The following is a 16,147-nucleotide window of genomic DNA, read 5'->3' as shown; positions in this document are numbered from 1 at the left end:
CTGCTCTCACGGCTGCGCCACGATCGCGGGCAAATCTCTCGGCTTCGGCGCGAAAGTCTGACTCCCAAACAACATACTGCGGTCCCGTCAGCACCATACGGAAAAGAACTTTCCAATCTTGGGGTAACATAAAAAAGGAGGTGCTGATATTGTTAATGAAGCCTCTGACATATGGTGCCTGGATGCCGTACATGGCCACGGCTTGTTTTAAATCTCTGATTAATTTCATGGGTAAAGGTTCAAGTCTAGGCACCATATTTCCGGTTCCATCCCCTACATATTCAACAGGACAGAGAGAAAGCTCCTCCAGGGTAAGAGAGCCCTCCCTGCATCCCTGCGCCATGGCTTGCGCGATCGCTCCCATGGGTGTCTGATCCTCTGCTGGATTTGAGTTAGAAGGATTCATGGGTTCAGGAGCAGTGGGGGAGGAAGCTTCTAATGGGAGAGCATCCTTAGTCTTAGTTTCGGCTGTATAAGGAGGAGGACCCTCCTTAGGGGAGGGGGCATTGGTCAGTGCTAAACCATGGATTTTTAAACATTCCATGACTATTCGCCATGTGGTCAGAATCTTTGGCGGAGCCCTGGGAGTATTATGAAAATAGTCACCCAAAAGTTGCCATGTGGAGACTTTCAAGGACCCTTTCTCCGGATAAGCCGGACATTGTGTGTAAATGTAAGTCAAAAGGGTAATTAGGTCCTTCTTAGTTGGAACCGGGAGTGTTTTGCCCTGATTCCTAAGAATAAGAATTGAGCTCTTCGTTAATTCTCCTAATTCCTGCAAATGTGCTATCTGCGCTTTGGAGAACTTTCCACCCATACTCACCTGAAGGGAGGATGTCTTTTTTACGGAAGATTCCTGGGGAGGGATCCGTGACACGAGACGGCATCCCTGGGTTGCAACTGGCTCATCTGGCCAGGTGAGATAGGCAGTCGAAGACAGACGCACCCATTTCTTTTAACGGATCACGTCGGGGTCACCAGATGCGGCTTTGCTCCGCATTAGGAAGGCTTCTCACTGGGTGGTCGAATGCATCAAGAAAGACACCAAGCTGGTTCTATCTCGGGTGAGCTGCCCCGAACACGAGCTCGGGAAGCTCTTTTATTAAAAACACATAGTGATACGTCACAAGCGGTGAACTCTATTTAATCATTATGTTACATGAGTAGGAATGTTAGTGGACACATAGTAGCCTCCAATCACAGTGTTATATGGTCATTTTAGTAGGTACAAAGTAGCCAGTCAGCGCCTGCATTCCAGTTAGTAGCCCATGGTGACGTGTTGCTGATTGATGTTTTTTGGTTCCTGGTACATGTTTTCAGCCTACGTGAGGCCTGGCATGTATCGAAACTGTTGAAGCTGATTTATTACTGCACGATTTCATTGATTGTTTTATTGTAGAATACCTAAAGGGAAATATATTCTATAACAATGAGATTTAAAGTTCATTTAAAGCAACTTAATTTGATTTATTGTTTAATTAATCATGATTGAACTCTCCATTTGAATTCAACTATTTTTCTCACTTGGAAAACCAACCACAGATACTGGAGAAGAAAACTTTTTTTATTTTTAATGCTTAGTACTTTCTATCCTCCTGCCACTGTTATTTTGTCCTTAATTCCATGCAGTACCATTCCCTGCAAGTCACAAGTTCGTTTATGCACCTGAGCATGCCTTGACCTGTACAATTATTATCAATTATGCATTATTATTTTCAATCTTGCAGTTACCTAAAATATTATAAATACTGTATTTCAATAACAATAAAAATGTTTTTTTTTTTAATTTTCCCCCAAGGGTAGAGCTGGAGGACAAAGTCTGTTGATTCTGATTTTTAAAAGATTTATACCTTTGACTTTAAAGTAGCCCCATGGAATAATGTTTAATATTCTATATCATGAGCCTAATGGAGCAAACAGATGGCTGAAAGATAAATTGGTCTGCAAGATGATATTATTCTTTGCATCCGTAGCAATATGGTCCTTGTTTGTAGAATCTGATAGACCTCTTGGTAAATGTTCTATAGGAAACCAGCCTCTTATTCAGCACAAGCTGTATCATTCAGAAGATTTGGTCATTGCATGCATTTCCTGTCTAATTTATATGATGTCTGAAAAAGTAACATTCACAAGAAATCCATCAAAAGAACTAGTTGATGATTTCATGTATGTAAATCTTAAGTTTTAAGCAATGTAGTACAGAGATAGTTAAAATTTGGAGTAGAATGAGGGATAAATTCTGGATTGCCTTTGCTGCATTACTATTTTTCTCTCTTCTTAATAATGATATTATTAGTCAATTATTGTCTGAGTTCTATTACAAAATGTATTTTCCAATATATTTTTATTTGGACAACTTACAACACCATCCTTGATATTATTTGGCTAAATAACAATTTAATTTTAGTACATTCCTTTTTTGTGGGGCAATAACTAGGCTACGAACAAAAAGAGTCAGCATTAGTGTGTCATTGAAGAACAAAGAACAGGAAATGGTGGAGTAGAATATTAAGGTAGGAGATACAAATAAAATTGGAATCTTAAAGAAATATTCTGTAATTATTAACAATTATTCCATTTTGCAATTCAACCTTCTGAATGTATCCCACTCTTTGGTGCTATTTCAAATTGATAGAAAGAAGTTACAACACAGGTATTTCATTAAGACTTTTATATCTATTGTTATTTAACTTTGCCCTTTGGGTCTTGAGACTAATTGTCTGAGACCGTCAGGGATGCCATACTAATGTACCCCATCCTTTCAGTGCATGTGGGCTGTATAATCACGAGTGGTACAAAATTAGAATATATAAATTAGAATGCAGCCAATTCCTTAATTGGGAAATAGATGCTTTAATCCTTATTTCAGGTTGTATATGCAAAACTACCAGCACATCTTGGCTTTGGAATTTGCAATCAAAGAAATCAATGAGAATTCCAGGATCTTGCCTAACATCACCCTTGGTATCCATATCTCCAATAGCTATGTTCTGGCAAGATGGATCTATCTGGCTTCCATGGAACTCCTCTCTACAAAGAGAAGTTTCATTCCAAACTACAAGTGTGATTTCAAGGACAATGTCATATCTGTGATTGCAGGACATAATGCTTACATAGGACAGTTCCTGTCAAATATTCTGAGCATTTACAAGCTTCCACAGGTAAGAATTATTCCAGAAATCAAAAACTGAGATCCAATAACCAAGGCACACATTTATGTGTTTATTTGTGATCTGTGTAAGTGATAAATGAAACAAAAATAGAGACTTTACAATAAACTCATCTGGGAACTTGCTCACTCTATAATAAATTGCACAGCAAATCTAGCCCAAATATAATGTCTGGATATTCCTTTCTTATTGTGAGTACATCTGGCTATAAATGAAGCATATCAGAACACTTGCTCATTCTATTTAAAGTTAATTACATGAACTATTATATTTATTAGCAAAAATAAGAACCACGTTCAATTTTTTAACTGGCAGAATAAAATGATATTATTGACATAACAACAGAAGTATTATAAAGTATATTGATTCCCTCTCTTATGAAAAAGATTGCTCACAATATGCTTGATTTAGTTTAATTTCTATTCCAAAGTTTTGTTTAGATTATGAATGTAAGTAATGTCAGAAATCTTCAAAATGAAGAATGATTGATATCAATGCTTGATATTGTTAATATCACAATTAAACTAAATAGCAAACTTTATTTCACCCAGGGATGAGAAAAAATTGTTTGTCATGCTAGAAAACTGCATATTCCTACTCCCATGGAAAATAATTTCATTAAACCATGTGTTAATAATTGCATAATGGGGTGGTACATATGCATCCTATAAATAAGTTCCTATATTTCTGAAGTTTTAAAAATGCACCATGTTAAAAGAAAAATAAACAATGTACATAGATATTATATTGGAATGTGCAAACTCTGCTGCTCTTTGAAGAACAATATTAACATTTGCATCAATACACTTCCTTAAGATACAATTATTTTGAATTGAAAATATATGGTCCAGTTTTTCCATTTTTCTTAGCTCATATATGGTTCATCGGCAGAGACATATGACAATATTCAAACTGCTTTCTTCCATCAATTATTTCCCAGTGAAGATCTTCAAATTATGGGGATTATTGAATTGTTGCTTCACTTTGAGTGGAAGTGGATTGGGCTCATTACACAAAACCCTGAGAGAGGAAAGAGTTTTATAAAGAATAGGCTTGATATATTTTCTAAGAGAGGCATCTGTTTTGACTTCATAGAAGAAATGCCAAAGGAATCTGTTACCAATGACCTTGAGGATCACCTAATTGGCTATTTTATGATATACAAGGTTATTATGAGAAGTACTGCCAATGTTGTGGTCATATATTGTGAAAATGAGGACATGACTGTCTTTAGACTGTTGCCATATATTTCAGAATATGTGGACATGCCAATGAAGAGAAAAGATAAGGTTTGGATAATGCCAGCACAGATGGAATTCACATCAATTCCCTTTCAAAGAACCAGAGGCATGGATTTCATCCATGGTGCAATAACGTTGGCAGTTTCCTCAAAGGAAATATTGGGGTTTAAGAAATTTATTCAGATGAAGAAGCCTTCTTCTGAAGAAGAAGACAGCTTGACAAGAGTATTTTGGGAACATGCATTTCAATGTTCTTTCCCAAATGCTGGATTAGATGAGGACAGTGGCAATCAATGCACTGGTGAGGAGTCACTGGAGACCCTTCCCCAATGTCTGTTTGAAACTAAAATAAGTGGGCAAAGTTACAGCATTTACAATGCTGTCTATGCTTTGGCCCATGCTCTGCAAGCCATGATTTCACCTAAGGGCAGAAAAAGAGAAAAAGCTTGGGAACTCAGGATTCTAAGTCAACAATCATGGCAGGTAAAAAAATGAAATGTATGTAAATATCCTTTATTTAAATGACTATCATATAACTGTGTTCAGGTAGTATTTTGGAGTTGTATAGCTAATGAGATCAAGGTGATATGTCAGAAATTCAAAGGGGAGTATATTTTGCCTTATTAATTAAGGGTAACAATAAACATGGGGTGTAACAATGCTGAGAAAAGGACAATATCAAATATTTATTCAAGAGGAGTTTTAGAAGGTAGACAAGGGCATTGTGGGATAAATCAGTTTTTAGATGAATGGGACTGTTTAATAAGACATAATGAATGTAGCCCACAGTGATTTTTGATAGTTCTATCAAAACACTCCCATAGGAACCTCTGAATCTTATGATGCAAATGTTTCTTCTAACTGAGACCTTTGGTTTTTTTTAAATGTAAGAAGGGCTTGAGATCTATTATGTAAATAATAATAGCCTTTATACATCATGTATAAAACAAAATTGGTTTAGTCTCTACTGGTACAATCTATAACAGAAATACAAAACAACATGAATAGCATAGAGAATAATCCTTATACAAGTAATTGGGGGAAAAAAGTTAGTCATACGTTTCCATATGTACGTGGAGTGATTGTGATTGTGTTTAGGAGTCTGACAGCCTATGGGTAGATCCTGTTTTTAAACCTGTTTGTCCAGTTGGCTATACTTTGGTGTCTTCTGCTGGATGGTAAAAGTGAGAAAAGACACTGGCCATGATGCAAATCGTTCCTAAGTATCTTCCTTACTCTGCTGAAGCAACTAGACCTGGAAATATTGTCCTGTGGTGTTACCGGGAAACCAATGGTTTCTTGTGCCAGATTAATCACTTTCTGTAGTGCCTTCCTGTCCAAAGCTGTTAAACCAGTATACCATACTGTTATATAATATGTGAGGACACTTTCTATCGTGGACCGATAGAAAGAAATAATCAGCTGTGGTTCCAACTGATTTTTCTGCAGGACTCTAGGGAAATGAAGTCTCTATTGAGCCTTAGTAGCCAACCAATTACTCATGAATAGGTATGCATGCATCATTCTTTGAAATCCACAAATATCAATTCTGTGCAGTAGTTTCTGAATGGAATTTCTCCAGTACACATTGTTAACAATAAATCCTGCACTGGTCCTTGATTATTTGCTTTAGGTTCTTTATTTTGATTCCATAGTGAGGAGAAGAGCATGAGGTGCATAAGGAAAGAAAGAAAGGATGGCATTGAATATTGATTAATAGGCTGATCACAAAAAGAAGGAGGAATGTTGTTTGTTCTTCCTTCTTCTTTGTGCATGCATACATCCATGGCATTTTTAGTATAGCAGTGCCAGTGCAGTAGAGTAGAATCCAGAATTTCACAAAGGGTTCTGTTAAGACTTTTGCTCCAGCTGGTACAGTAATATTTGTTCCTCATGATGAGAATGTAAAGGAATTCTAAAAATAATGTAGAGGTTCACAGATGTACTATTGAGAAAGGATGCAAAAATCAGCAGAAGGACTGTTAATAGAAAGGAAATGGTAATTTATTTCTTGGAAAGAAGGAAAGTGAAAAAGAGATTTTAAGTACTTCTTTGTGGGAAACTAGTGAGCTTTCAAGTTTATGTTATCATACCCTATAGCAATAAAAATTGATTTCTTGTACTATTTTTGCTGATTGGTATACCTCAAAAGGGTCACATATATGCTTCTTTTGAAAGATGAAAGATCCTTCATTCAGAGTTGCTCATTATTTCCAATTGTTAAAACTTTATTTCAATGGTTTTCATTTAGTTACAATGGTATCTGAGAACTATTTCATTTAACAACAGTGCTTCAGAAATGGTTTCCTTTGATGAAAGAGGAAAGCTAGCAACTGGATTTGATGTTATCAACTGGGTCACCTTCCCCAACCAATCGTTTCATCGAATCAAAATTGGAAACGTAGCTCCAGTGGATCCCCCTGAAAATCTTCTCACGATATCTGCAGAGGTTATAATCTGGCCCACTATGTTTAACCAGGTAGTTTTGGCACCAATATCAAACTACAAAGAATAATTTTTATTATTTCTTTTATTTTCATTTACTGATTTTAGATTCAGACAGTTTCTTCAACAATTACAGGTACAAACTTCCTGTGTTGACATGGCAACACAAGGGCCTTCAGTTTGAGCCTCAGCACTCAGCCTCAGCACTCATGGAGGATGTTGATGAGACACTTCAAATTTCTCCAGATCAAGGAGGAAACAAGAATATATCTACATGATCTGTAAATGTTTTCTCCTTGCAAGCAATCAATCAGTTCAAGGCTTTTATAGGCAATAGACCCACATTTCTAATCACTTCCAAATTGCAAATATTTGCACCCAAAGAAAAAAACATCTTTTTGAGGATAAGTATTTACTTTTGAGTAATTTCCATTTTCTGGAGGACTATAATCAAGTTGGAGTGAGCTAGGAAAAATGACTTTATGCAAAAAGTAAGGTATTTGAAATAATGTTAGAGAGCGTATTTATCTCCAGATATAGTGGATAAAATTTACAAAGGGTCTCCAAAAATTTGCTGGAAGTGTAAAATGATTAAGAGCTTTTTAGGTGGGCTTACAAAAAAGCTAAGTAATATTGGATTAAAATTTATAATTCAATTTAAAAATTTGAAAGTTATTACACAGTACAGTTTAGACCTGATATTTGCAGTCTTAGGGTTTATGAACAAAGAGTTGAAAAAAAAATCACATGGTACTTTACTTCTATATATGAAAAAAGTGGGTCAGGTCTGGAAGAATCCTGCTATACCTACATTAAGATAATGGTTAGTAAAGGTGACAAAACTGGTAGAGATAGATAAATTAACAGCTTTTGTAAGAGAAAAGTCACTGAAGAAATTAATCTACAATTGGAAGATGTTTTGTATGAAATGGGAAAAATGTGGATCCAATGATTGTCAAAACTTCTTAATTCTGGGAGAGGGGAAGGAATAATGGACATTATAATATAAGGAATATTATAATATAGTGTTAAAGTAAGGATTTAATATAAGTGGTTTTTATTTTCTTTGAATTTGTAAGTCATTTTTGTATATGCTGTAATTTTACTTTGTTTTTAATTAATGAATGATCTCTGCTTCTGTTTTTCTTTCTGATTGTTAATTTTGATTAGTTTTTATTCATGTAAATGTTATAATGTAGAGAAATTAGAGACACACATTGACTGTTCCCTGAAAATGACTCATGAACAAATTGAATACGATCACCATGAATTTAAAAATCCATTTAGAAACTGACTTGAACTGTACTTGTTAGGGTGAATAAGACAATTTTCATTCCATAGCTATAAAATTCAGTTTTTCTCAATTCCCATTGATTTTGCTGAACTTTTAAAACAAAGTGTAAAAACATTTTCAAGAATTTTTAAAATAATAATGTGTTTAAAAAAGCATTATTATATGATAGATTAAAATGTATAGGCATTTTAAATTGCTTATTAAAAAAACATATATTGAAATGAATGTACCTAACATACTGGGTAATAGCTTTTACAAAGAGGAGGATTTTATCAGTCTTTAAAATAATAATTAAAAAGTCTTACAATAGGGCTACTCTTCCTATGTTCTTGTCACATGGTTACTTATGGCTGTATACTTCCTACAATATGGACTGTTTCTAGCATGTGTGAATAGGCCTGTTAATCTAGACTTTTATGAATGCTTGCTCAAACTCAAAAATATTGGGAAAAGTATCCAAAATTTTCCAACATTCTAAAGAAATTCTTATTTTAGTGTAATGTTAGGTAATTTTAATTATAAATATGCTAAATGAATAATTGATTGTTAGAGCAATTAAAACAAGTTGTATGTCTTGCTGGAAAAAATACTCGTGCCATACATGAATACAAGTATTTTATCTGCCTTAAATACTTGCAAATTCCCAATTCTTCAGATGCAAGAATTTCTGAATGTTAAATAATAATTTCTCAATTTTCCTTCTTGATGTCCAATAGGTACTGTTGTGAATCAATAAAAGTGAATAACCTAAATGCAAATTAGGGGTTGAAAACCTGCACACTTGATTGGTCCTTATACAACAACTTGGGATTGGGCCAGAAATAGTCCCTGATTGGCCACTTTTGGGACTCTTCTTATTGGTTAGTAGTTTGAACTTGTTGCACATTTTCATTGGTTAATAAGGCAGCAGCTAACCCTATAAAAGGGTTACTGCTGCCCATAGCGTTGCTCTGTTATGTTCTATTACTTATTAAAGAGTTGAAGTCACTGGTCAGATGTCTGGTCTCCATTATTCTCCATACTTAACACTGGCGATGAGGGTGGGATCCGGAGACCGAAGAGCTGACTAACCTACAGAGCAACAAACAGAGCACGTGGTCGAACACGCACCATCAACGGCAACATGGCCAGCGGTGCCGTACCACCCGCTCCATTCAACCCAGAAACCGAAGACTAGGAGGCCTACATGAATTGGTTCCAGATGTTTCTGAGACCAACAATTTGAAAGATGCGACAACCGGCAAAAAAAGAGCTATCTTTCTAACTCATTGTGGGCCAACCGTGTTTAAAATGGCAAAGTCGCTTGCCAAGCCAGCAGAAGTAAAAGAAATGGACTGGGACGTCCTCGAGCCGTTACTACGGGCTCACTACGCGCCCACCGTGCCAACCTTAGTAAGAAGACACGAATATTACCAGAGGGACCAACGGAAGGGCGAAAGCCTTGCCAATTACATCGCGGACCTCCGGAACCTAGGAGGCCTCTGCGGGTTCACAGACTTAGAAGAAGCCCTCCGGGACCGCCTGGTTCTGGGCCTAGAAGACGGCGCGATCCAGAGCAAAATTATGGCTAAGGGGGACATCAGCCTCACCGATGCCCTTAAAGAAGCCTCGGCAGCGGAGCGACCAAGAAGTCGGCAGCCCAAATGCGCCGCACCAACGCACCGCTCGTAAACCTCGCCACTGATACCTCGCCTCGCTCGGAGAGACACCTGGTATCAACTCACCATGAAGACCTAGAGTCCCCGTCCGACAGCGATGAGGAAGAGGTCAACCGACTTCGAACAGAGAGAGACAAGTACACACAACACTCATTGCGACCGTGTGCCGGCTGTGGAGCCAATCACCCACGATCCGGCTGCAAATTCCTCGACGCACTCTGCCGCCATTGCGGGAGGCGAGGTCACATCGCAAAGGTTTGCAGAAGCAAACAGAACTCCAAACCCGGCAGGCCGAATGCCAGTCTTCCGGATTCTTCGGCACACACCGAGAAAAATTGAACCACTCCTACAGAAACAAACAGTCCACCACTTCCATCAGGCGTGAAGAAAACCGGCGGGAAGAGACCCACCAAACAATCACCATAGGCCACGCTACATCCCTTGATGCCGGGAAAATCTGAGTAAAGGTCGCCATCGAAAACAAACCTTGCGTGATGGAGGTAGACTCGGGATCTTCCTTCTCGATGGTATCGTGGAAAACGCCCAACAGCTCATTCCCACGATCCGCCGCCAAGACCTTAACCCTCAAAGGGTTGCTACTCAAAGACTATCAGGGTAACAGAATTCCCGTTGTCGGGTCCCGCAAATTCAGGTCTCATTCAAAGACCGCACCGTCGCACTACCACTAACGGTCGTGGATCGAGACAGGCCTAGTCTTCTAGGCCTTCAATAGTTCAGGCCGCTCGGGATCACTGTAGCCGAGTCCACAAGGCCGAGGCGTCGATTGGGAGGAAGCACTGTGCAAGAATTCCAAGACGTTTTCGCGAACGGACTAGGCAAGTATAAGGGGACCCCAATCTCGTTTAACTTGAACCCTGAGATAGCACCCATCCGCCTTAAGCCGCGTCGGGTGCCGTTCGCTTGAAGCCTAAAATCGACGAACAACTCGATAAACTAATAGCGCTGGGCGTACTGGAACCCACCAACCACGCCCGTTGGGAAACCCCGATAGTGGCGCCTATCAAGCCTGATGGGTCCCTAAGAATTTGCGGAGACTACCGGGCCACATTAAACCACGCACTGCAGCAAAGTGCTTATCCAGTACCGGTAGTGCAACATTTACTCCATTCCTGGGCGGCGGGAAAGTTTTCACCAAACTAGATCTAGCCCAGGCGTATCAACAATTGCCTGTAGACCCAACCACAGCCGAGGCGCAAAGCGATCGTAACACATAGGGGCGCATTTAAATGCAACCGCTCCAATTGGGAGTAAGCGTCGCCTCTGGAATCTTCCAGAGTTTAATGGAAAGGTTGTTACAAGGGATAAAAGGCGTTGTCCCATATTTCGACGATGTACTCATCGCCGCACCTAACAAAGACATCCTAGAAAACGACTCAGAGAGGTTTTACGAAGATTCCAAAATGCAGGCCTCAGAGTAAAAAAAGATAAATGCCAGTTATGTACCGAAAAAGTAGAATTTTTGGGATATCTCCTGGACAGCCAAGGAATTCATCCCACGAAGACAAATTACGAGCAATTAAAAAGGCACCCACTCCAAGGAACAAGGCAGACCTACAGGCGTTCCTTGGACTTATCAATTTCTATAATGTGTTTTACCCCACAAAGCAACAGTAGCTGAACCATTGCATAGACTATTAGACAAAAAAGCAACGTGGGTTTGGGGCAACGGGAACAACATGCTTTCCAACAAGTAAAGAAATTGCTAACTTCTGATTCAGTACTTATGCAGTACAACGAGACTCTGCCGCTCACTATCACGTGTGATGCATCACCTTTTGGGGTTGGGGCAATTCTGGCCCACGTGTTACCAAACGGAGCGGAGGCCCCCATCGCGTTTTTTTTCGCGAACCTTAGCTAAAGCTGAACGAAATTATAGTCAGCTGGACAAAGAAGCTTTAGCTATTGTTGCTGCAGTTAAAAGATTTCATGAATATGTTTATGGCCGTGCGTTTACAATAATCACTGATCATAAACCGCTACTGGGGATCATTGCGGGTAATAAACCAACCCCGTATATATTGTCCCCCAGAATGACCCGTTGGTCTGAATTCCTGGCGGCCTACAACTACACCTTGCAACACTGCCCGGGAAATCGATTCCCCACGCCCGATGCATTGAGCAGAACACCGCTCCCAGACGCTGTTGTGGATCCAGCCCCAACCCTCTCAACACTACAGATCGAAGCTCTACATGCACCACCCTTGACGGCTAGAGACATTGCTTTTGAAATGAAATGTGACCCAGGTCTGCAACACATAATATGCTGGGTTGAACGGGGGTGGCCGATGGACCAAATAGCACCTGAATGGGCGCCCTTCAAAGCTCGCCAAACCGAGCTGTTTTCCCAAAAAGGCTGTATCTTGTGGGGCGATCAAGTCGTAATCCCTGGCAAATTGCAACAGACTGATTTGGCGGTATTGCATGAGGGACATCCGGTATTGTGCGGATGAAATCACTCGCACGCAGCTATGCTTGGTGGCCGGGAATCGACAAAGAATCGAGGCCTGGGTCGCTACGTACCAACATTGCCAGGACGTCAGCAACGCCCACCTAAAGCAAGCCCAACCGAATGGGAAACGCCGAGGGACCGTGGTCCCGTATTCATATTGACTTTGCGGGGCCTACCAAAGGTCACACTTTCCTGATTACTGTCGACGCCTATTCTAACTGGCTCGAGATTCATCGAATGCACACAACTACAACAGACTCAGTTATTAATAAATTAAACAGACTATTTGCCACACACGGGTTTCCGGACGTGTTGGTCTCGGACAACGGCCCACAGTTCACTGCATTGCCCTTTGAACAATATCTTGCTGATCGGGGCATCCGCCATGCGCTAACCTCGCCCGCGCACCCTGCGGCGAATGGACGTGCAGAACGCATGGTACAATTTGTAAAAAAGACCCTTCACAAAATGGAATTTGGCAACATCGACGAGAAAATCAATCGAATTCTCTTGTTGCAGCACATCACGCCCCACAGCGTGACCAACAAAACACCCGCTGAACTTCTTATGGAGTGGAAAATACGATCGCACCTTGACTGGCTCCACCCGCTTTCGCACCGAAAAACCTTTCGGCTCCAGCAGCAAATGCCGGGAATTTAAGGTAGGCGATTTAATCTTTGCCAAAAACTTTTCCGGCGACCCGTTATGGATACCCGCAACCGTTACCCACCTCACCGGGCCTAGATCTTACCGCCTGCTAACAGACGATGGGAGGGTGTGGAAACGCCACATAGACCAGCTCCGATCGAGACTACCACCCAGCGGCCATGACTCCCCGGGTTCACCAACTCAAGGGGAGGAAGTATCGAGGAATTGACCTTGATACAACTAATAGCAGGTCAACGGGAACCCTACAGCCCAGCGAAGCACCGGAACGTGAAGCGGGAGGGAGTTGACGCTTTCAGGGAACTTTAATACGGGGAAAACGAACTGCAAAACCCAAGAAACACGGAGTAGCAGAGACAACCACAGTGAATGCAGCACGGAATCACCGTGCAGCGAAATAGAATTTAACAAAGGTCATCCAAACGCTCCACCGAACCGGACATTGGACAAAACCCGGTGGAGCCTCGGAAATCATCCAGGCAGACCAAACGGCCTGCCTATCTTGAGGATTTTATTACAGCTCCCCTCAAACGGAACCCAAGGGGAGGGTGTTGTGAATCAATAAAAGTGAATAACCTAAATGCAAATTAGGGGTTGAAAACCTGCACACTTGATTGGTCCTTATACAACAACTTGGGATTGGGCCAGAAATAGTCCCTGATTGGCCACTTTTGGGACTCTTCTTATTGGTTAGTAGTTTGAACTTGTTGCACATTTTCATTGGTTAATAAGGCAGCAGCTAACCCTATAAAAGGGTTACTGCTGCCCATAGCGTTGCTCTGTTATGTTCTATTACTTATTAAAGAGTTGAAGTCACTGGTCAGATGTCTGGTCTCCGTTATTCTCCATACTTAACAGGTACAACCCCTTTCTACGTGCAATCCTCAATGCTTATCAGGTTGCAGCAAAATAAAAATAGAAGGAAAGCCCTTTTGCTGCTACGATTGTCTTCCATATCCAGAAGGAAAAATGTCAAACAAGGCAGGTAAGGGATTTAAAGCACATATTTCATTTCTATGTATTTTGTGCAATGTCTTAAGTCTATTTTTATTACCTTTTTAATTATAAGCAATAGTTTGCCATCTCTTTAAAAGTTTGTCCATAATTCAGGAGAGATGTTGATTACTCAGTCTATTCAAATCTCATGCCATCTTTTTTACTCTGGGAAAGATAAACCAGACCATAAAAATAAAACTTTTCACCTATGGTTTCTATGAAACAAAGAGATTAGAAAGGTAAATGACTATCATTTGAGTTCAGAAAGAGGTTTTTAAAATGCTAAATGGAACTTCCCAATTAATTAACTGTAATTTAGGAACTGTCTTGATATTATATTCCTGGAAGCTTAAAAAATAAGCATTAATAGCAATAGCACTTATATGCAGCTTCCCAGTGCTTTACAGCCCTCTCTAAGTGGTTTACAGAGTCAGCATATTGCCCACAACAATCTGGGTCCTCATTTTACTGATCTTGGAAGAATGGAAGTCTGAATCCTGGCTTAGAAAGTCACATTAGCTATCTTCTCTCCCATTCAATCAAATAAAACTCATAAATATGAGTGCAATCATTTCTTTTTCAGATGCAGATGACTGCTTCCCATGTTCAGAAGATAAATATCCAAACAAAGCTCACAATCTTTGCATTCCAAAATGCATCACATTTCTGTCTTATAAAGAACCTCTGGGAATTAGCTTGACAACTATCACTTTCTTCTTTTCTTTCATCTCAGCTTTGGTACTTCATATCTTCATTAAACACCAGGACACTCCGATTGTCAAAGCCAACAATCGGAAGCTCACCTATATTCTTCTCATTGCTCTCTTCCTCTCCTTCCTTTGCACTTTACTTTTCATTGGGGAACCTGACCAAGTAAAGTGTATCATGAGACAAATTACTTTTGGCATCATCTTCTCTGTAGCCCTTTCTTCTATATTGGCCAAAACAATCATAGTGGTTCTTGCTTTCATGGCCACCAAGCCAGGCTCCAAAATGAGGAATTAGGTGGGGAAAAGTCTGGCCAATGTTATTGTTCTTTCTTGCTCCCTAGTGCAAGTCACCATCAGTAGTATATGGCTGGCAATTTTTCCCCCATTCCCAGATTCAGACACGTATTCCATGGCTGAAGAAATTGTCCTAGAATGTAATGAAGGTTCGACCTTCATGTTTTATACTGTCCTTGGTTTTATGGGTTTTTTGACTGCTATCAGTTTCACAGTGGCTTTCCTTGCTAGGAAGCTACCTGACAATTTCAATGAAACCAAATTTATCACATTCAGCATGTTGGTCTTTTGCAGTGTCTGGATATCATTTGTTCCCACCTATCTGAGCACCAAGGGGAAGTATTTGGTGGCTGTAGAAATCTTCTCCATTTTGGCTTCTGCCACTGGTTTACTGGGCTGCATTTTTGCCCCAAAATGCTACATTATTGTTCTGAGGCCTGATCTGAACAGAAAGCGACAGCTGATAAAGAAACAAAACTGACTCTTTAGATCCAGTATGCTATCAAGTCTCCAAATTTTCACTCCAAAGATAGGGAAGTATATTTTCGGAAAATGACTGGCTCATCAGGTAGTAAAACTAAAATTGAGAGGGGAGGATGACCAATCTTTAGGATCTCCAAGACCTAATTCCAAGCAAAAAACCCTCGAAAGCCAGTCAAATAATGAAGTAAGGAGGGATTAGAAGAAAGACAAACTCAAGCACGAAATAGAAGACATAGAAAACATACCCAGAGTGAGACATAACATAGTCAAGTGCCTATATACAAATGCAGGAAGTCTGGGGAAGAAACAGGGTGAATTTGAACTATTAATACATGAAGGTAGATATGATATAGTTGGAATAACAGAAACTTGGTGGGATGAAACCCATGACTGGAACATGGTGATAGATACAAACTGTTCAAAAAACCAGATCCCAGACTTTCGGTTTACATCATGGCAAGAACAGCTAGAAAATAGCGGGCTCTGCCAAGCCTTTTGAAATCCAGCTGGTATCCACTGTTGGGAGAATGTGTGGGGTCACAGCCTCCTTGGAGGGGTGGTGAAGGAAGAAAAGGTGCTTCATTGACCTTGAGGAATCTGCAATTTCTTTGTTAGGTCTAAAGTAAGCTCTCCCCACATGGCAACAGGGATGACAGTCATTTGTGGAGGTCATGAAGCTGGGACAACCAGACTACAAGTTTTGTGCTGGAGCATTGTATA

At 40.1% G+C, this 16,147-nt stretch overlaps 1 pseudogene; it reads left to right on the top strand.

Annotated features, from left to right (window-relative positions):
• Nucleotides 1-1,027: 1,027 nt before the first annotated feature.
• LOC113428118 (vomeronasal type-2 receptor 26-like) lies at nucleotides 1,028-15,425 on the top strand (annotated as a pseudogene).
• The last annotated feature ends 722 nt before the right edge of the window (nucleotides 15,426-16,147 follow it).

This window comes from Notechis scutatus, chromosome Z (assembly GCF_049901735.1).
Source record: "Notechis scutatus isolate UNSWTSFEM ecotype Mainland chromosome Z, rNotScu1.2, whole genome shotgun sequence".
Taxonomy (NCBI): Eukaryota; Metazoa; Chordata; class Lepidosauria; order Squamata; family Elapidae; genus Notechis; species Notechis scutatus.
Note: the sequence above shows the minus strand (reverse complement) of the source record. Positions and strands in the feature narration are given on the sequence as shown.